The sequence below is a fragment of the Rhipicephalus sanguineus genome, chromosome 11, assembly GCF_013339695.2.
Source record: "Rhipicephalus sanguineus isolate Rsan-2018 chromosome 11, BIME_Rsan_1.4, whole genome shotgun sequence".
NCBI classification, from domain to species: Eukaryota; Metazoa; Arthropoda; class Arachnida; order Ixodida; family Ixodidae; genus Rhipicephalus; species Rhipicephalus sanguineus.
In genome coordinates, this window is record NC_051186.1 from 7,009,299 (window position 1) to 7,032,449 (window position 23,151).

At 47.4% G+C, this 23,151-nt stretch overlaps 1 long non-coding RNA gene and 1 pseudogene across 1 annotated transcript; both read right to left on the reverse strand.

Annotated features, from left to right (window-relative positions):
* Positions 1 to 4,428: 4,428 nt before the first annotated feature.
* Positions 4,429 to 19,999, reverse strand: LOC125756324 (uncharacterized). The gene is made up of 4 exons (XR_007414370.1): positions 19,684 to 19,999; positions 19,508 to 19,596; positions 14,421 to 14,510; positions 4,429 to 4,798 (listed from the first exon to the last, which is right to left on the reverse strand). It is a non-coding gene; the product is annotated as an uncharacterized LOC125756324 (long non-coding RNA).
* A 1,304-nt stretch (positions 20,000 to 21,303) lies between these two features.
* LOC119374278 (uncharacterized) lies at positions 21,304 to 22,939 on the reverse strand (annotated as a pseudogene).
* Between the last annotated feature and the right edge of the window lie 212 nt (positions 22,940 to 23,151).

Genomic DNA, 23,151 nt, shown 5'->3' on the forward strand with positions numbered 1-23,151 from the left:
CTTCCAGCAGGCACGACAGCTGCTTTCCTGCATCATCGTCTGTAATCGGGGTAAGGACGCTAGTGCGCTAGTTATATTTTACTTCCACGTCGAGCGAACCAAACACTGGAACAAGCTCACACGTGTAGGTCCTTAATGAGTCGGTCACCGCTTTCAGGGTGAGGTGCCCCCACTTCGGCTGATACACTGCCTTTGGTATCACCGTCAAGGAGGCCCTGGTGTTCACCTGCATAGTCAGGTGAACACCAGGGCCTTCTCCCATAAGATATAATACGCCGACGTGCTGCTCGCAACTCTACAAATCTGGAAATCTTTCTCCCCGATTCCTCCTCGGAGTCGTCCATCCACTTTGATCGTTTGCGTGGTTCTGTTACCTGCTTGGAGATCGTACTGAGGTGACGTTGGGTGGCATAGTTGGGGCATTTGTACTAGCGGTATCTGCTGCACGTTCTCTCCGAATTTTTACCGCATCTGGAATGGTTTCTTTGTACCGTGCTGACTACTCGCCTGCCGGTTTCGACGATGTGCCGTTATTGTGGACCTGAGAGCTTGCCTATTCCCCTGCTTTCATCCATGACGTCCGTCTGACGACTGAATTCGTAGCGCTTAATTTGTTCCGACTGGTATGACACAAGTTCGCGGTTCAGAGCAATTTTGCGCGCTCCTTGAAATGTCATGATTCCGGCAACTTCCGCAAACAGCTCCCGCTGGGTCTCCGCGCACTTCAGGCCCGTTAGGGCCTATCCTTGAAGGATCCTCGAGACAATCACCGCAAGCTCAACTTCTGGATAATTTCATCAGCTGGACACGCTTTCTTGTTCAAACTGCACACGCCGGTTGAATATGCATCTTACCGCGATTATGGCTGCCCGGGGGCTGTTTATACCTCGTCATATAATTTACGTGATGGCGCATGGGGCACACTGAGAAAAAAATAGAGTATTTCGGTAGTATTTCTGCCACATAGTAATAATTGGCATCTGGCTTGCTCGCGTTTCCTATCTTGAAAACCCGGCTCTCGTCACTTTCCTGTCAAGAAGAGGGACTGCGGTCATAACGGGAGGAAAGTGCACGAGGTGGATGGCGATTATGGTTCTGTGGCAGAAATAATCCCTAAATACTCGATTTTTTCTTAGAGTGTACGACCAGGTTTTTCAGTGTTTCACACAATTTATGTCCTATCACTGCGAAGAAGACGGCAAATTTTGTGCTGTCGGCTACATCACTTCGCTCTAAGTACAACACGGATCGCTCGACGTACATAAGTCAAAACTTTCCGCTTCCTCTTTGAAACAATCGATTCTTCCTATCTTTAAAATGTTGGACCGTTCCTCGCCTTGCCCACTGGTTGTCAGCAGCCACCGCTGGTCCGGAAAGCAACCTAGTAGGGTTACTCCCATCTCGTCGCCATATGTTACATACTGCGTAGTGTGCGCAGGTGCGTAGCGTGGCAAGTAGAGAAGCTAACTCCGGGACATAGAAAACTTTATTGGAACAGCGCGCTCTGTTTACACGTGTTGGCGGTTGCTTACCTGCTCTCGATAAGACGCGGTTACGCCTGTCCGCGGCATCAGAGCGATGGCCTTGTGGCTGTGCATAGGCGCGTAGATGTCTTTGGTCTTGCGTGACGGCTTGGTACCAGTGTTGGATTATGGTTGCATCGGTTTGTTCTGCTGCTGCCACTTGGCGTCATGAGGACTTCCGGCGGTGAAGTTCTGTCAACTGGGCTCTGTTGGGTTGGCGGCGTGTTCTTGAGGTTTCGTCGCAGCTGCGTCGCCGACAACGGCGGATGATCTTCGGTATTGCTACGAATAGCAGCCGCACCGCCATTAATAGGTGCTTTTAGGTTTCCAGATATCGTGTTCAAATAAGGTTCTACTGGCACAAAACGCGCCAGACGATCGCATTAATCCGTGTCTATCTGTAGCAAGTGCAAACATCGCATGCTATCTAGAAGTGCTCCTGCTAGTCGACCACACCGTGTGCCGCCTCCAAAAACTCCACTCGAGCAAGTTGGCATCCACCTTTTCGGTCCCTTTCCGCAGATCTCTAGTGAAGATCGTTGTATCGTCGTGTGCGCTTATAGTCTGACACGCTACTGTGAGATGGCTGCTGCACCATCGGCTACTGCCAGTGACGTATACGCTTTGTGATTCTCCTACACGGTTCTTCCTGAGCCGTGGCGCGATCGCGGGCGACAGTTCGCTGCGTACGTGGTCGATGAGATGATTCGTCTAAGCGCTTCAAATTTTCGAGACTCTACGCCGTATCAGCCACAAACTCACCGTCCTATAGAACGCACAACAGAAGTATCGCCAAAATGCTATCTATTTACATCTCATCAAATCCCAAGAACTGGGACAGCGTTCTGGCTTTCTTTATTCATGCATTCAACACCACACAGCATGAAGCTTCCGGCTGCATTCCCTTGTTTCTTTCTCTGCTCGCGCGCTTCGTTATACAATCGATACAATCTTCCCATGTTAATACCACCATAATCCCTGCATATCCGAGACTATGTGCCATGTAAAGAAGCCTGACGTCTTGCTTATTTGCGGTATCTTACTTCAGAAAACGCACAGGGCACGTTTCCACAGCCGACGCAGACAGGTCACCTATAAATCTGGAGAATCAGTGCGTTTGTAGCCATCAATTCGGAAACGTTGTCTATGCCAAAAACTCCCGGCGCACAATGTTCAACCCTATGTTGTTATAGATCACATTTGCGGACTGACTTATCGCGCTGCGCGCGTGAACTGCGATGAGAGACGTTCTGAAAAGACTGCACCGCATTTTTCGACGTTCTACGAAGCGAGTTTAAAGCCCTTCACTCCTTCAGAGACTGTACGACTCTCCCAGAAGGCTTCGTTTGCCTAGAGAGAAATGTGAGAGTCGTGCGTAGTTTCAGCTTGTGCGCCTAGGTGTGATGGATAAGGGACGATAGCCATGAGGAGGAGAAGGACGTTCCCAGGAATACCAAAAACCTCGGCGGAGTGCGCTTGAGCTCGTCGCTTCGTTGCGTGTCAGTAAACCCCTTTCATGGACGTTGCAATACTATTAATAACTGCTGGGCTTTCACATGCGAAGACCGCGATATGATTTTGAAGCAAGCCGTAGTGAATGACTCCAGGAATTTTGCCATGTATGCTCTTTTAACGTTCACATAAATGTAAGTACACGGGCCTGTAGCATTTCGTCTCCACCAAAATGCGAAAGCAGCGCACGTGATAGAACCCACATCTTTCGGATGAGCAGCCGAGCACCTAACAACTACCACCGCGGCGACAAACGCGAATATTAGGCCGTGCACCTAAAGCTACACTACAGTTTATCTATTTCGCATACAGATTCAGGTAGCGAAGGATTCGCATATAAAAGTCCTTCTAGCGTAAAGATGATAAAAAGCTACACACCTTGCCCCGCCACGGTGGTCTAGTGTTTATGGCGCTCGACTGCTGACCCGAAGGTCGCGGGATGGAATCCCGGCCGCGGCGGCTGCATTTTCGATGAAGGCGAAAATGTTTGAGGCCCGTGTACTTAGATTTATGTGCACGTTAAAGAACCCCAGGTGGTCGAAATTTCCGGAGCCCTTCACTACGGCGTCTCTCGTAATCATATCTTGGTTTTGGGACGTTAAAGCCCAGATATTATTATTATTAAAGCTACACACCTTTCGTAGCGTAACTGAGTGGGTAATGTTGAGCCAAACTTTTGAGTGCATCACTTGTGGCAATCAGAATAGATCGGCACATTTGTGTTATAATTAATAAGAGACAATCTTTCAAATGACGATAAAATGGTGCAGTGAAGCCTCGTTAAGGCAGCGTTGCGTTTACGCAAATAACGGCTTCTAAGCCTCCTGGATTTCTCGTTGCCAAAGTGAAATGCGACTACGCTGTTTTATGGCTGCGAGACACCGATATAATCTAGATCCATCAAAAATACAGCTTCAATTTACGCACGTACTCGAAAACATCACACGAGGATGCGCACACAGGCGCCGACTGCCAGCTTAGGTTGGCAGTCAGCGCCCGTCTTCGTCTTGATGTTCCCTTGCCCGCGTGTAAAGCAGTGCGTTTTTACGTGGATTTTAACCGAGGAGCTGGCATCCAAATACCTTTAAGAACCCATATGTTGCCGATGGTTGTTCTTGCGTTCCAGTGCGGTGTAGGAGCTCGGAAACGGCGTCTCTCTAATTGGCATCACGTCGGCGGAAATGTTTAATACCGCCCGTCACGTTGCCCAAATTGCATCATCATCATATTATTCATCACAAAGGAAAATCATACTTGTTTATGAAATCAACTGAGCATAATCTTAACGTATTACGCCCAACTACTTTGTTTCACTCACCTCTAAAATCATTGCCACATGGTACATCAAGATTGACCACACATATTAGTTGCGGCAACATGAAACAATAACTACAGCAAGAGGAATTCATTGAGCAAAGTGGTTTTTACTGACTGCTCCAATGCAGCATAAAGGTCGGTGCTTCGTGTACGGAAGAATGGCAAGAATGATGTAACAGCAACATGGTCACTACAGGTGGAGTTGCCACGACATACCATCTCCATATAGTGGGATAGTACAATGTAAACAGGTAACGCTTTTTTTGGCTAACATCCAATGGCTGGCGACTGAAGTATTCTCTGACAAGAAGGCTCGTACAGTGTGACATTGCTAAGGAGGTGACGGTGTCGGTGATGTTCGTATGCTGCCCAGAAATACGCTGAGCATCCTCGGTCAAGTTCCTTCGATACAGAAGAATTTTTCACTCGTAGGTCGAGCCTGAAAGCTGAAAATAAGTAAGAACAGTTCTAAGCAAAGGTATCTTCCACTATACAACTTTCAGCGCAAGTGCCACACATCACGTTATAGTGCTGCCTCCATAGGCGTGCGCAGGGTTCCGCATTAGGGGGGGGGGCAAAGGTTCTTCGCAGTGCCCCCCACCCTACTGTCAATGTATGGGGCAGATTTTGCGCCCCCCTTTTTAGGTGACTAGAAGGGTCAATGTACGGGGCAGATTTTGCGCCCCCCTCTTAGGTGATTAGAGGGGGGGGCGGCCGCCCCCCCCCCCTGTCCCCCTGTGCGCACGCCTGTGGCTGCCTCTCATAGCATTTTCTGAAATACTACTTTACTATATTGATGGTGCAGAAAGATGAACGTGTTGGTCATGAGTTATTCGACGTACATCTTAGTAGCACAACGCGAATGCGAGACTAGCGTGATGTGTCTGCGATAGTTCTTTCCGTTTCCCACTTTAGAAACGTAATGACATTACACGTTCTTTGCATAGGGCCCATTTCTCAGGGTCGATAAGAAGTGGGCGCGTCGATACACAAATATCTCATAAACACCAATTTGGCTTAGTCACACAGACGAACCAATTGCGATATCCAGAAAAAGGCACCTTTACAGACAATTATTAAGGCGGCTTTTAACACAGGAGCGTGTGTGCTTGAATAGCTGGGGGACGAGTACATGCGAATGACAGGGACTTGGGTACCAACATGTGCTACCAAATATGTGAACTGGCTTATTGTGGGGAGCGTAACTGGCCAGAGTAGCGTGTCGTTGTACAAAGGATGCACATCATTCGTCATAGAACACTGTAATGATTTCTTTATTATATGCGTTACAAAAAAATGCGGCTTTGTTTTTCGTCAGTGTGTAAATTTCATCAAAACATCTCAAGCATGATTGTGGTTCAATATGGGGACACTTTATATTCGACAGGGCTCTCACGCAATCTACAGTGAACTGCGCGAACCTATAGCCTTCTTTGCTTACAGGCCCGGATATGCGGCGATCATGGAGGAAGAAAAATTGCAGGGGTCCCTTATGCACTTGCCTCAGAAGACCTAAAAGCGAAAGCGTATATGCGCCTTGATATGTATTAAAGACTTGCATGCAAAGCCGCGTCTCATTTCGTGCTTGTCAGTTCCTCCTCTGGCGTTCCATACCTCTTCGTCGTATCACGCAGTTCACTAAGTGCTGACTGAGCATTTCTATCGTGCGCCTTTTCCGGTTTACTCCATCGTCGTCAGTAGGAGGAGTCAGGCGAACATCGTCTTGTTTATTTTAAATGCGAATGCATTTCTTAGTCAGGCTATGTCAGGCGTCGGTGTCCGCACGCCTCTCCGCTCTCACTCCCTCTCCCATAGCAACAGCTGCGGGCGCGCGCGCTTATCCTCACCCCTAGCAACCGGAGCAGGTGGTGCGGGCGGAGTAGCGGAGGGTGAGTGGAGAGAAGGAGCGCGCTCTGTCGTGTGAGGGCGCCACCATCGCGGGAGCTCGACTGTGCTCCCGCGTGTGTGGAGAGTGTGTAGGAGAGGGTAGGTGCAGTGCTTCGCCGCTCCTTCTCTCGCCGTTCGCTCTCTCCCCTCCCTGCGCCACCGCCTCAATGCAGTGCGTTTGAAACGCGTTTGTAGCGTTTGTGCAGCCTTGGCACAGCCTGAAAACAGCGCGTTATAAACGCGTTTGTGCTGCATTGAAGGCGGTGGCAACATCCCTGAGGTGATTACGAGCGCACGTAGGAAGTGTTCGTTGAAAGAGGCGCCCAAAAGAGAGACACTTGAGCGCGTCGATGTGTCCAGCTTTACGCCATTAAAATTACTACGCCGTATACTCTCGGCGCAAGAAATGCATTCGCATTTCCTCACGATTCCCTTCGGGGAGGTGCGGGCATTTTTTAAGTAACGCGAATGCTGCATAGACGACGCAAAACACTCCACTCGACGCGTTCACGTGATATTTTCTGAGCCTTACAAAGCCTCCTCAAAATCATAGATATATAAGGCTTTCGCATTAAAACTCGAAGGGAGCGTTGCTGAGCGCAAATAAAGCCAGAAAACCAATATCGGCACAACACGCGCTAAACACAGCAGAGAAAGTGTTCCGTGCAGGCAAACCTACGGCGGCTGAGAGGCTCAAATATAATGTGCCAATGCGCTGCCTTTCTGAGGCAACGTGTCGGGCCGACACCGCTGCCTTCACGGAGCGTAGGCTCGACAAGGTTGCTGCGTGACATAATGCTATGTCCTAGCCTCATTTTCCTTCATGGCGACGAAGGGCAAAATCGAAACTTGGGCAAACGATTTGAAATGGCGGAACGGCCTCCTTCGCTTGTTTGCCCGCCTAGAATTCTCGCTTTGTGGGCTCCATGAACCGCGCAGGAGTCTCGCAAGCTTACAATGGCCCGACATGAGCTGTCTACTGTTGTCATTCTACAAAACGTTAGCCGTAATATAACCGTATATTTTGGCGTGCAACCTGTGAATGTGGGCAGCTCTGCGCATGGTCCCACATATTACTACTGGTTATGCCGTAAACCTTTACGAGAATTGGACTTCTCAGCATGCCTACCGCAACAGTTGGTACGCATGGAAGCGGGTTTCTGGGAACCTAAAGACCTACTTGCAAGAAGCGCGCATACACTTGCATTTGTATCACGAGCACAGTTGTGTCCATGCCTGGTGTCATTTATATTACCACCGGGCTGCGTCAGCGAAGAATACGAAGAATGAAATTTCTAAAAATTGACTTACTTAACCAGTCAACTTGTTTTCCGCGAAATGAACACCAATAGCGTCAGTAGCACTCGCAGAACAATGACAGCAGTGAGCACGACCGTCGGTAATCTGACGGCTGGTTAAACACGTCGTCATTTATACAAGCAGAATTGAAAAGTGCAGTGTTAGTGCAGGCGCCCTTGTTAATCTTAGACTAAACTCGAATACTCTCGTCGTGCGCGCTATTTTATCAGAACTGACTAAAACAATCGTGAAGGTTTCAGACATTCCGACACAGCCTGCGCCGAGCACTGGCTACACTTGTGACAGCCCGGTCGCACAAAAATGCAAAAAAAGCGCGTGTAGCTATGCTCCCATACGAAAACTTCACGAGCCGTTACACTGTGTGAAGGTCGATGACCAGCGAATCTCTGTAGCAAACGACACAAAAATGACACAGAATTTTGATAGACGGTACAGACACGTTTTATCGTATTGAGTGGTGGCGGCGAAAAGACACACACACACGCACACGCACACAGCTATAACAACAACGCACAAATTTATTCTCGATGAGTCGTCATTACTTGTATTGATCGGCGCTTGCACCTAGGGAGTGCGCACTACATTCGGCCTCCCCATTGGGAAAGAAGTGAAGTTCTGTGCTGAGAACGGCAGCTTGTATTTTTGCGCAATACTCGCGCAAGGAACCGAGACAAGGACTAACAGAAAGACGACGAACACAGCTCCTTTCCCTCTTTCTGGCCAATAAAAGAATGGTTGCCTCGGAAATCTTTCTCACTTCGCTAGAGCTGTGAGCGAGGGGCGATATGCGTTTGCTTTCGTTGGCCTTTTCACTGTCACTCTTTAGGCAATAGGGGTTCCGCGCGTGCGACATAAATTCCCGTATTTTAGCCCACCCCATCCCAACCCAACCCGACCCACCCCAACGTGAGGCTCGATACATGCGCAGTCTTCAAAATGTCTCGCTTGCGGCGAGATATTAGAGAGCTTGAGAATTGGGGCCACAAGGAGCTTGGAGACACAAGAAGCTTGCGAGCCGCGAGGGCGCAAGCGCAGAACCCAAACCACTCTTGGGCTCTTGCGCTCGCGTTGACCCAAGACGCAAAAATCGAAAACTAGCGTGGGTCCCCAAGGCGTCTTGGGTCACCAGCTAGAAGACACAGACGCAGTTCGCGCCACCGCGCAGTATGGCCCGCGTTTCGCATGATATTATTTTTTGTCACGTGTGGCGCTCCGTGCGCTTGACCCAACGCGCAGCCTGCGTTGGCCCAATTCTCAAATTCGGCTGATCATCCGAACGCAAGCGCAGTTTGCCCAACGCAGCTTGGAAACCCAGCGTCTTGCATCCTCAATTCTTAAACTCTCTATTAGAAAGTTCGAGAATTGGGGAACCAAGAGGCTGGGCCCCCAAGCTGTGTTGCGTAGCCCGCTCTTGCGTTCTAATGATCAGCATTGTTTGAGATTAGAGAGTTTGAGAATTGGGGACCCATGACGCTGGGCCCCCAAGCTGCGTTGGGCAGCCTGCTCTTGCGTTCGGATGATCAGCAGAGTTTGAGAATTGGGCCAACGCAGGTTGCGTTGGGTCAAGCGCACGGAGTGCCACGCGTGACAGGGGCGTAGCCAGAAATTTTTTTCGAGGGGGGGGGGGGGTTCAACCATACTTTATGTATGTTCGTGCGTGCGTTTGTATGTGTGCGTGTATATATACGCAAGCAAAACTGAAAAGTTTCGGGGGGTTTGAACCCCCCCTTGGCTACGCCCCTGACGCGTGTCGAAATTTAAAATCATGCGAGACGCGCGCCATACTTCGCCGTGGCCCGCGCTGCGTCTGTGTCTTCTCGCTGGAGGCCCAAGACGCCTTGGGGCCCCACGCTAGTTTTCAATTTTTGCGTCTCGAGTCAACGCGAGCGCAAGAGCCCAAGAGTGGCTTGGGTTCTGCGCATGCGCCCTGGCGGCTCGCATGCTTCTTGGGTCCCCAAGCTCCTTGGGGCCCCAATTCTCAAACTCTCTAATAAGACAACCACGCAGCAAGTTAACTTTGCCTGTGCTGAGCTTCGTGTTGATAAAGGTAGGCGTCGCTCATAGCACAGTGCGTCATGCGCTCTCTTGTTCAGACGAAGGGTGTTTACGACTGTACTGGTGCTAAGTCGTAGCACCAGAACGGTCGCCGCTCGATGGCGGAGCACGCCGGTGTAGTGAACTAGAATAAACTAGTGACACTCAGAACTCTCTCTCTCTCTCTCTGTTTATATATATATATATATATATATATATATATATATATATATATATATATATATATATATATACACAAACCCTAGCGGCGGTCCGTGGTCTGAAACACCACGGACCGCCGCTTCTCATGGCGCTTGTGCGCGATGTGAAGATATCCAGCCAGGTGTACGTTTGGGCACGAGCCTACATGAAGCCTTGGTTTTACAGACGACAATGGAAAGCTGAACACACCCGCGATTGAAATAAGTAAGAGACGGTTAGAGTATTGGTGGCAGAAAATTAGAGAGAAAGAACAAAAATAAATATTGGAAAAAAATAAGCAAATTCTGCCGTAAAGGGCAGAGAACTGGGCTGAGAATTTACATTTTTTTCTCCTGTAGTAAGATAGATTTAATTGAAGTAGAGACACTAGGCCAACACTTTTTTTTTTGTCGAGCCTGGTGGCACTCTTGTCACCGCCCCGTTATAAAGGGGACGCTCATTGCATCCATCCATCCATCCATCCATCCATCCATCCATCCATCCTTGCGCTTGCCTGCATCCCTTCTTGTCCTTTGTGTTGCTTCCCCGCTATTACAATTCTGATCATGGAGCACCAACTAGCCCGATCTGCCACTTTTCCTAGACGCGGCGTGCGTCACTCAGCGCGTTAGTTCAGGCTTGCTGCCGGAATCCCGCATATCGCTGTGTCTGCTACTGTACTGCATGTGTAGCGGTGCGCTCTGCTGCATTGCCTCGCACGGACCGTGGTGGAGAAGCTGTCTCTACCTTGTCAAGTATGCCGTAGCAAGAAACATTTAATTCACGGCATGTCGAAGTGGAGGACAGATTATCACTGTTGTGCTCCGGGTTGCGGAAGCGGCTACTCGGCGCTCCAAAGGCATCAGTGTATGCAGTTCCTATGGACAACATTCTGCGTAAAAGTGAGAGAATAGCCTCCGGATAGATGACAAACCTCTGACCGAAACATCAGCGGTTTGCGAACAACATTTCGAGCTAAAGGATCACAGAGGCCTAATGGATTACAGGGCTTCACTGAAGGCTCAGCCTTCGTCAAATCTGTCCTTGCATTGCAAAGTGTGCAAATGTCCCCCGTTGCTGCATGAAACAAAGGTGCTGTCTTGACATAATGATAGAAGAGGGCGAGAAGTGGCTGAGGCATTCTGTATTCACAAATATGACAGCATGCGCGTTGCCAGGCCTTTGGTTACGTTACACAAACTAGAAATTGATTATCTAACCGCCAACCTCTATTCGTTCCCGCGGTTTTCTTGTTATTTATATTTGTGTTTCCTTCAATAAACATCCAGTTGCTAGTCTGCTTGTGCGTGTGCATTCCCTGTTCCTGTTTATTTTTCGCAGTTTTTCGTAGTAATGAGGTGCCAACTCGCCCAGCGCTCAGTTCTTTCTCTTTGTGGCTCGCCAACTACGTAATGAACACGTGGCCAATGGCTCATTTACGTGCGAGATAACCCGTGGTTGGTTGGTTGGTTTGGTTGTTCGTCATGTACTTGGCGTAACCCATCCCGGCGTACCGGCCATAAATTGGACGGTGCCTTGTTTAGGAAATTATGTAGCTGTATGAGCGAATGGGTTTGGAATTCCAGAGTTTAGCGCTAACAGTATTAATACAGTTACGCTGGAATGCGTTTATTTACAGGAGATGATGGATGCGAGAGCCGAGGGATCGAGCAGATCACAGTTCGGGCCAATGTCATTTTCATCTTCCATGCGTTCCACCAGTATCGTTGACCAACGACGGATTATTTATTGAAGGAACGGCGTAGATGTGGTTGAAAAACCACGATGAAACAATGGCGACATGGGAAGACTTCCAGAAGGAAATAGCGAGCTGCTTCGGGGACCCATCAACGACGAAGCGAGCTGAGCAAACTTTGATGCAGCGTGCTCATCAAAATTTTTGAGACTTGTACAACTTACATTGAAGAGATGTTGAAATTGTGCAAGTCTGTATACCCACCTATGAAAGCAGGTGACAAGGTTCGGCATCTCCTCAAAGGGATTGCTAACGCTGTCTATAATTTCCTAATCCGCAAGGACGCTTTCGAATCTATAGCGGACGTAATTCTGCACTGCTGTACGTTTAAGACTCTGAAAGATAGGCGCATAATTCGCAAGTTTGGTAGATTTGTCAACGTCACCACCGTTGCAAGTGTCCACGTCACTCCAACACCATCCTGCGATCTTGCCGCAAAGATTAGACAAATCGTGCGCGAAGAAGTTGGACGACGTGATGCCGTCATCCCGACAAGGGAATGTGCCAGTGGTGCCTCTCTGTCATACGACGCAGTGTGCGCAGCCATTGATGGCACGGTGGGTGATGCCCCCCAATCAAGAGCACCGGAGCAACCAACCGACAACCTACATCGTCGCAGTGGTCTCCAGAACGCCATCATCCAACCACCTACAATATTGTCCTCGTGGGACAATCACGGGTACACGGTGCCTCGTGGAAGGTTCGGCGACGCGCGTGAGGACGCTGTGTGCTTTTACTGCGGTTTCCGCGAACACGTGGCTCGATTCTGCGCTCACAGACATCACGCACCACAGCGTCACTACGATGTACCGCCGGGCTGTCGACAAGACAGCTGGCGCGGTGGTATGCGCTCGATGCGGGGCACGTACGTTGGGAACGGCTTCCAGCAAAACGCCCGCAGTGACACGCGCGTCGGACACAATTTGCACCAGAATTTCCGCAGCGACTCGCCCTCCTCCGCACGAAGCTTGATGCCCCTTACTACACGCCGGTGCAGTTCTGCGTCTTCTGGTCGCCGCGTGCAGCTCGTTATTTCTTTCTGGAAGTCTTCCCGTGTCGCTATTGTTTGTTCGTGGTTTTCGAACCACAGCAACGCTGTTAGTTCAACAAACAATCTGAGGTTGGTCAACCGGGAGGCCGAATCCCCGTGATTGTATCTACTCACACGATTGTAGTGCTTCGGCCATTCGTCGACATCTTCTCTGACCTTTCCAGAGACGGTTCTTGGCACGATGTATTGGGATCACGTCGCGCCAGACGAAGACTGCATGTTGTCGCCGTCAGCAATCGGATCCATTTAGAGCGGTGGTGGTCTGGCCAGTCGGCGCTTCGGCGTAGCTTAAGATGTAGTGCTTCTGCGATCGTTCGCCTGGGATCGCTCTGCTGTAGGCAGCACCTCCACCAATATTGTTACGGTGAGACGCGCTTATTTACAGGAGATGATGCACGCGAGAGCCCAGGAATCGAGCAAATCACAGTTCGAGCCAACGTGGTTCTCCTCTTCCTCCATGCGTACGCCCCCCCCCCCCCCCCCCAGTATCGTAGCAATATAAACAATAAATGTCAGAAAAAAACTCAGTAGAAAAATACTAAACCGCGTGGTTCGGTTTACCTTTGTGTATTCTTTATTAACTTCTTCATTTTTTAATGGACGGTGGTGTGTCCCCAATTTCCGTGGGCGGAATTCCCTAGTCATATATAGTTTCCTTGTAAAATTTTAGGCAATCTCGAACCTGGGCATCTGATTAGCGATGACCGCTTGCTAGGCGTGAAATAATCACGAATAAATACCGCCCTGAATTCTATTGAATTTTATTTCTACTGCTGATTAAAATGCCGCGGCACAGCATAACGCTCTTTGGGACCATGAGACGGTGTGTGAAGCACGATGGTATGCTGTAACTTATAGCGTGAGTGTGCGAATATAGCTATCATAAAATGTCTTTTGCGAAGTATCTCTCAAGTAGACTGTATCCATACCAAATCAAATTTAAGCTACAAACGGCGCCACACACATTAAGGCGTGTTTGTAGTAGTTTCCTGTGTCATAGCGGCTGAATGGGAATGTTGCAGGCAGCAGACTTCACGAACCGTCAGTTACTCTTTTTCGTGGTCAAGCATAGTAAAGTCCCCTTTATACTGCAGGTGTTGGTCGCGTTGCACTTAAAAAGGACTACACTGATTCTGATGAATTTTGTTTCTTCTTGGCAGCACGTCGCCTTCTCAACCATTGAGCTTGTCTGCTTGCGTCCATTTGAAAGCAGTAGCTCTCGGACTCGGAAAGAGCTCTCTTAGGGGGTCGCATCTCAGTTTCTGATAGGTGGTCTCCCAGGTCTTCAATTTGTTTACCAGGTTTCGAATGTCAATGCCGTGCATCCATTAAGTACATGATGAAACAAGCGCAAAATATACGAAGACTCAGAAAGGACACAGGACGGAGCGCTTACTAGACTGAAAATTTATTTTGGAAAGAACAATCTTATATATGCATAACATGCATCCTCGTCACCACACACCACCCTTGCAATCACAGAGTGATTCGTATAGAGTCTTCGTATATTTTGCGCTTGTTTCATCATGAACCTATACCAACACGCCCAACTGGCAGTCATCCATTAAGTAACTTCAAGCATCTGTTATGGGTAATACGATGAGCTTCTCATAGCACTTACGCGGGGGTCGCTTTCACTTTATTATATTAGCATTCTGGCATACACCGTTCACGCCAAGCGAAGGATGGTCCCGACGAATGGCAGTTACTATTCATGAAGGAATGGCAGCTTCTGTTATGACAAATGATACTTCTCCAAGGAGGCGTAGCTAGATTTGTAAGGTATTCAGTGAAGTGGCAGTTTCACCGGCATACTTACGGTCAATGCCTCGTTGCACTCTAAAGACTCCGCAGCTGTTGTCTCTACTTTGATATAGCAATCTCTCAGAGGCATACGTCGTGTAATTATCTAGAACATTTAAATAAAGCACAAGAAAATAAGAAACAGCATTTTCGTAAGTTATCACAGAACATATATAAGCGATTGTAACACAGACCACAAGCAGCATTTCGCACAGTACAAGAATCGCAAAACACTTGCATAGAATTTCATACCGGTGGTTCGAAGATATCAACTGATACCGTGAGTAGCGCAATTGACGGACGTGGGAATATATGAATGGGCTACGAGAAATTTTAATGCTGCAGGTCCTTGGTGAAATTTACTGAAACAACAGCAAGACGACACCATAAATTGTGTGTTAAATGCGTCCAGTTTCTCACGTCTATCTGTTATTTTAAACAGGCAGCTTTTCGCTACTGCTGTCGTTGCGACAAGGTGTTCGCGTAGAGCCTTCATTTACAACTAGAGCGCACGGGTTTCACTGCAATGTTCCTTACTCTGTTTTAAGGACAAATGTGCACCACGGCTATCGCGTTTGAAATTTTCGCATGCTTTACCCAGATCCTCCCAGCTCACCGTGACAAATAATTACCGTAAACACTGGCTAACTTGTTTGTCAGCAGTTCATGCAGTAGCAATAATTGGACTTCAATAGGTGATACGAATCCTAGCTTTACAGCAAATGACTCAAGGCAGCGATATGGAAACCACACGTACTGCTGCCAAACTGGGGGAAATACGTAATGCGGTCCGTATATGTGGAAATCCTCCGCTAGCTACTTGAGTTACAAGCGCAAGCGCGGAGGCCTTAAAGTGCGCCAGTAGATTATTAAGACATCAGTGCAGACAGGCCACACAACCGGTGCTTGACCTTGTAAAGGAGCGGCTTTTCTAGAGCAGTTTTACCTCTATATCGTTAGATAAGCTCGTTTCGCAGAAATTTTGGTGTCTGTGTCAACATCAGCGTGATTGGTTGAGTGCAAATTCGAGATAGGTGCAAATCATTAAATAGTAAAATTATTCGGCTCGAATGAGATTTGAACCCAGGCCTTCTACGTGGCAGAAAGCTGTTTCATCACAGAGTCACGCCACGGTTCGAAACCACTTCGAAAAAAAAATGCCAGGCCTGCGCGGAAAGCGCAGCACAGTCACAGCGAAAGCTGGAAGAGCGGCATTTCTAGAGCCCGTTGTAAACTCTCTTGGGGCTACTAATACAAGTACACTAGCAAGGTCCCCACTACGCCATAAATCACAATATTTGCGAAATTGGGAAGCACCTACAACGCGATTATTCGTCATTGTGCGCAGAAGCGAGGTTCCAGCTACACATATGTAAGGCATTATGTGCACTTTGTTTATGTGACGACAATGGCGATGAAGAATTGTGGCTCAGCTCTTTGTAATGGGTTGGAAGGTTTAAACGGCTCACCAGTTACGTAATTCGCATTGTGTGACGCCCGGTCGCTATTTAACTCTCCCACCATGCAATATAAGATACATTGACGTGAGAAAGATAGACAGAGAGAAGGGGGAAGAACTTTATTGAGACCCTGAGGAAATTATGATGGGCTTATGGGCTTCCTTGGCAACCAATGCAAGTGCACTTACGAGGAACCCACTACGCTATAAATCATCATAATTTCTGTGAAATGGAAATGCTTACGTGACGACTGATGACGATGAAGAATTGTGGCTCAGCTCTTTGTAATGGGCTGGAAGCTTTGAACGGCTCACCAGTTACGTAATTCGCATTGTGTGACGCCCGGTCGCTAGTTAACTCTCCGACAATGCAATATAACATACATTGACGTGAGAAAGAGAGACAGAGAGAGGGGGGAAGAACTTTGTTGAGACCCTGAGGAAGGATGATGGGCTCATGGGCTTCCTTGGCAACCAATGCAAGTGTACTTGCGAGGAACCCACTACGCTATAAATCATAATTTCTGTGAAGTAGGGCAGCAGCCACTATGCCATTTTTCGTCATTCAACGGAGAGCCGTGGTACCCGCTAAAAACATGCAAGGCATCATGCGCACTTTGTTGGTGTTGTGCTTCATGACGATGAAGAATTATTGCAGAGCCCCTTGTAGTGGGTGGAAGCATCCAACAGCCCACTCGTTGCGCAATTCGCATTGTGTGACGCCTGGTTACAGAATTCGCGTTGTGTGGTGCGTGGTTGTTATTTCACTATTCTACCACACTAAATTACATATGTTAATGTGGTTCCTTCTGGACATGAGGCCTGTATAGCGTCGTTTTGCAAGGCAGTTCCAAGCACCGGCATGTCTCTGAGGTACAACACTGGGCTCCCACGCAGAGGACCCAGGTTCGAACCCCGTTCCATCCTGGAAATTTTTTCTTATATTTCGTTTTTTTTTCTTATTTCGAGCGATAGTGGTTACGGACACCGGCGGCGGCGGCGGCGGCGGCGGACAACTACGCCACCAAAAACGGCCGTTGAAATGATCTCATAACAGCTTTCGCTGTAAAACTCGGTAAAAGTTATCAGTGAAAACGTACGCTAAGGGAACTACGAACACCAAGAGGACGCTTTAAAAAAAGGTGTCAGTGGAAACCAAGATTATCTTCAGTTTAATCCAGGAGAGTGAAATCTGTAACGCTAGAAGGCTATTTTCCATCAAACAAGTGAATACATCCAAGGAGCAGCTGTTTGGGATGGCCTCGCTCTTATCGTTCTACTCTCTTATCGCTGAAGGAAAAAAATGAATTTTTGAGTACAGTCGGTACGAAATGGGTATTCCTTGAGTGTTTGTGTGTGTTTATGTCGCGATGGCCGTGTTTTACTTCTGGAAATGTATCTGGAGACATCAATGTTAAATTGCTTATGCAGAAGCTTAGAACGGGCCAGTACTGATCGGATTTGTACTTTTAGAATCTCGGCACTCTTGAGTAGCTCGGATGGGAAGTCTGTTAGCTTATGCTTATTGTATATATACCTCAATTAAGTTCAATGAAATTGAGCCTAATTCAACGGCGAAACCGAAACTAAAACGCGGAAGAGCGTGATTGCCCTATTCTTCTGTGACGTCAAGAATCACTGACCGTCGTTACATCAGCTGTCAACCGACTTCGTTGTGTGGGTGTGCGGGCTGCGCGTACAATTATTGCACGTATGGCTCACATACATTAACGAACGCGGAATAACTACACCTCTGCAATCGTTGCCTCGAATAGTGACGACATTCTGGTCGTCGTCTTGTTGCGTTCATCGGCGCTTTGGTTTGTTGCGTTCATCGGTGCTTCAACATGCCGTTGAAGTTGGTTGAATTACATTACGCCACAATATTTACAAGAGGCCGCCTTATTTGTGTCTGAAAGCTGCGATGGCTTCTTCGCATGAAGAACTTCAAATTTTCCATTTGACATAACCGCCTGACTTCGCTAATTAAAAAGGTAATTCATTTAACTTGCGTAATTACTGCGCAAATGAAGTCTTTAACCATCTTAAGAAGCTTGCCGCAACACAAAAAATGCCATGCCTCCGCGGAAAGCGCGGTACAGTTACAGCGAAAGCTGGAAGAGCGGAATTTATAGAGCCCGTTGTAAGCTCTCTTGTGGCTACTAATACAAGTACACTAGCAGCGCACCCACTACGCCGCAAATCGTAATTTTTGTGAAATTGGGAAGCACCCACTACGCCATCATTGGTTATTCTCCGGAGAAGCGAGGTAGGATCTGCAAGGCATTATGCGGACTTTGTTGATGTGACGGCTGATGACGATGAAGTATTATGGCTGAGCCCTTTGTTATTGGTTGGAAGCTTTAAACGACCCACTAGTTACGTAATTCGCATTGTGTGATGCCCAGTCGTTATTTCACTCTCCCGTCACGCTATATAACATCCGTGTAACGAGCAAAAGAATTAAACAGAACAAAAACGACGTCAGGACGTTTTCAAGACAACGGAACCCCGTTCCAGAACACTGGGAAGATGCCAACCACAATATTGCCATCTAAAAAACTGAAATTGTAACAACAGAAACTAACGAACAAAAACGGCTGTTACTGGAGTCGTGATTCATCCAAAACACCGAAGGCAACTTGAACCGTATCAAGGGAACCCTGCCGTCACTGTACATTCACGGACTAATCACAGCAAGAAAACCAATGCAAGCAAAGCGGTGAATGAACTAAACAGTTCCTGGCCGCCCCTCCCCATCAACCCCACGCAACCGCGGCAACCCCAACCCCATTGACACTCTAACCACTAAAGAAGATGCGCCTTCCTTCCAATCTCCCCTGCTGGTTCGTGAGAGAAGTTAAAAGTTGCACTTCGACACCTCCGCTGTCAACCCCCCTGAAGAAGGAATCGAGGTGATTCCGAAACGTCGGGAAATACGCCCATTTTTTGGTTGGAGCGCTTTGAAAGTCTTAAATAATTAACCCAACCAGACAGGCAAAGCTGTCAAAATGTTGAGCTTTAAGTCCTTTGGGACTTTTAGTATTTATTATACACTAATGTGCTTGTCTTGCACAAATTGAGAGTGCATGGTTTCTCGCATTTATGGCGCAATCGAAATCCCTTTAAGCATAGCCGTCTAGTTCAATTCCCTCAGGCATTTCGAAGAACTTGTGGTGTAGAATTAGCAGGTAATTATGCAGATAAGTGAGAAGCCAGTTAGTAGATGATGTTTATAATCCTTTAGTTTCATTATTCACTCAATACATTAAGGCATTCGCATAAAAGTGGTAATATGGCATAGCAGGGAGTCTCAATAGAATCACTGGGATGCTCTTCAACTCAAGCAATCGTAAATGACTAGAACAGCGACGACCGTCAACATTAACCTACAAAAATATCGCCTTATTTGTTACGCTTATATAAACTGCCAAATGTGGCCACGAGTCAGGAGCACTTTGTCAGGTATAGTGCTGGGATACGCAAACTAGGTACACCAACAACATAGAATTGGGCGTAAACAGGCAAATTGTGGAGTGAATATGGGTCCTCATTAGTCATTTAAAATTATGTCACGCGGTTGGTACTGTGATTCTGGATGGTCCTGACGCCGTAATTTCTAACTTGACGTTGCAACAACTTACTTGCATAGGAAAGTATCATTGCTTCTGGATCGTATCTATTACGGACACTAACAAGTCCCTTAAGCGTGACATTTTCTTTTTCTTTCTCCCTGAAAAAGAATGCAGTAATATTGTTTGGTGAAGCGGCATAGAACAAAGGAAACAGAAAACGCCCTGTCTCCTCGTGTAAAACTTACTTCTCTAAATTGTAGTAAGACCTTACAATGTAGGCGTAACTGCCAGTCTGATTTATCTTGACGTCGACGAGACAAGAAATATTTGGTCCTCCTACTTTCGCGGTGGTGTAGGTCCATATTGGCTCCGTTGTGTTCCAAAACTGGGGGAGAGAATCATTCACAGATATATAAATTACCACAGATTACAAGGTCCCTAAGTGAATAAGAGTATTTGCAGGAAAATGACATTGCGGTGTGGAAATACGAATATTCAACCGAATTGTGATATGAAATGTCACTCAGTTTTGTATTTTAGCATGAACGTTCAATTCAAATCTCATGCCGGGTATACAGTTCGACATACTGAGAAACAAGGCGTATTCGAAGCATACGTTGACTCATGTACGCATCGAAGATTTCACTATTATTTGTAGGAATACTCGAGGAGCTTGTGAATGATAAAGAATGGCGTTCCACTTTCTGGGACAATGGTGTAGTGGCAGTAACAAAATACGCCGCCAGGTTTAGTACACACAGCGCTTGTTCACTAAATGCACTATGCGCCCAATTTGGCAGCTGTCGTTTTTTATTCGATACTCGTTAGCACTTGGCGACACTGAGATGCCTCATTGTGGTATCCAATGAAAGCAAGAGCTATGGCTGTGCATTAAAACCGCATTAAACTCCACGAAAGACAGCCAATAGCAAAATAAAAAAAGGAAAACGCCAGCTGCTATGCAGGCCCACGGTCGCGTTTCGGTTGCTGAGCGCTAAATTGCAGTAAGACCTTACAATGTAGGCGTAACTGCCAGTCTGATTTATCTTGACGTCGACGAGACAAGGCGGAAGGAGAGAAGTGCAATGCCATACTTTGTCTGGAACGGATGCAGACTGCGCGTGACTAAAAAAGAGTTGCAACGAATTCATGTCCAGGCTATACAACAAAAAGCTCGTTAACCCTAACAAATGACTGGAAATGGTTTAGTGGTAGTTATGGATTCCTCCCTGTTACGCAGCTGCTGCTGCGTCTCAAGCGCAGCTATCCCCTAGAAGAACGAATAGGACTAATATTTATATTCGTTCATATGCGTCCTTTTCGAAGTATGGTTGACGCCGCCGTCTCCTATGTTATCCAAAGGGACGAACATTTATTATTTGCCCTTAGTAAACTTGCGAATCAAATAGCTCTGAGCGAAATTACGAATATTTGCTCATACTGAGCGTTAATCCACTTTACTGAGTAAGGGGCTTATATTGAAGGCGTAGAAATAAAGGTCGAAGCTGTCGGCAGATCACAGAATGATAATCAGGGGACTAACACTGGCTATAGTTAGGGCCCCTAACTTTATGCGGTGCAAAACTTGGAATTCTGCAATTTCAGTTAGAGAAATCTGCAAAATTCTGCGGCAACTCTAAACATGCAAATTTCTGCGGCAATACTAAACAGATGCAAGGCACATGTAGAAATTTATTTATTGCACACTTTCAGGCTTGAAACATTCGTGCAATTTGAGGCCCGTGTACTTAGGTTTAGGTGCACGTTAAAGAACCCCAGGTGGTCGAAATTTCCGGAGCCCTCCACTACGGCGTCTCATAATCATGTCGTGGTTTTGGGACGTTAAACCCCAGATATTATTATTATTAACATTCGTGCAATAAATAAAATTGGAGGAAGCAGTGGCAGAGCATCAGATGATACTTAGTGCTCTCTTGACTGAGAGAGTTACGCTTGTGGGACAATGTGTAACCATATCTGCCTAATGTTCTCTCTGCGTCAACAGAGTTGATTGGTATTGCCAAGTACTTAAAGGGCAATTTACGAAAGGGTTGGAGTGGGCTGTTCCATCCCTGCCCAGAGAGTCAGGACATCGAAGCCTGCTCCCGGAGTTTCTTGCTTGGAAAGAAATGTAGCCAAGTCCTTATCACTGGTCTTTATTTCTTCGACAGTCTTCAGGTACACCTGCCATTCGGCAGCTAGAGCTAGCGATTCGTCTGCAAGCTGAGGCACACCTGTCAACTCTGGCCTCTTCTTTGAAAGGCACCCAACTTGCAGAGGATCCAAGCACCTAACATCCTTAAAAAACATCCAGGTGTTGGACTTCTCCAAGTATACTAGCGCTTTGTTCGCCGCTTTGCTCACTGCAAGATCTTCTCTCTTAAGTTGTTTTGCAAAACACTCCTGTGTGGATGCTTCAAGGTATCCCCAAAGTGTAAACAAAGCATTGTACGCTTTGTGGCAGCCTACGCGCTGACCCTCTGCTGCTTTCAGCAAGCTTGACACTTTTTTTCCAAATACTGCGGTGCATCGCATGCTTTATTTAAGCTCAGTTGATTGTTCACAAAACAGTTTTGAAGAGAATCAGCGCACTTTGTTTCTCCATAGTTCTGGTGGACTTGCCTAAGCAAGGTGGGATAGTGCTCAAAGTAGGCAGGATGTTGTTCAACAGCCTCAATCCACGAGTTCCACCTGCTTTGGACAGGTGCTGGGGGTGCTTTGGTACATTGAACTCCGCACTCTTCCAGATGTGATTTGTAAAAAGCTCTTTTTCTACTCGAGAGACGGAAGGCTTTCTTCATGCAGGCGACAAACTTGTCCACTAAGGGAAAAGATGCCTGCAGTGTACTGCCACCGATGTTCACTATATGGGCTACACACGTAATGTGAACAGCACCCTCGCAAAATGGCTTTATGCACTCCTTAAAGGACTTCACCACATAACTAGCGCTATCGCTAACAAAGCCCAAAGCCCGATACATCCTCAAATTCAACTCCGTACCTCGTCATTGTTCTTGTCACAATGCGGCCTATCACGGGCGAGTTCACTTCGTCCACGAATTTCACTTCCACGAGAACAGGTTGCAGCGAAGTACTCAACCGATTTTGATCTGTCAACGGTGGTTTCATCTGTAATTACTGAAACTGTGGTGCCTTGAAACAGAGCCCTCAAATTTCCCTTCTGCTTCTCGAACAATTTTGGAAGTCGTCGGCGGAGCGCATCAGATGCAGGTACCGATCCGCCATTCCTATTTTCCTAACGTGTATCTGTAGAAACGTTCTCAGTTTTGGGTTGTCCACCTTCTCAAGGGGAATATTCGCTGACATCAGTGCATCCAAGAATTTGAGCACAACGTCGTTCCTCGCTTCACCAGCCGTGATTGCGGATTCTAGCATTTGCACTCGACTTTGCTTTCTCGGCGTTCCCGAACCCCCAGCTCCGCCTTGTTCTGCCCTGTTCCTCGCCACTTTTTCGCTTACGTTAGTCCCTTGTTCCGGCATTCTTACGATGACGGTTACTCCCGATGCGCTCGTCAAGAGTTGACTTGCGGCGATGGTCAACTGCTCTCCAGCAAGTCCGGCGAAAAAAAGCACACCTCCGTCTACGTAAAAGTCAGCGTGCTTGTATTCTCGTGCGCGTTCGTTGGCTGTATTTTTGCTTAAATGAGACCCTAAATTCGCGCATCGACATGGAACGAAAGCAAACGGGAATA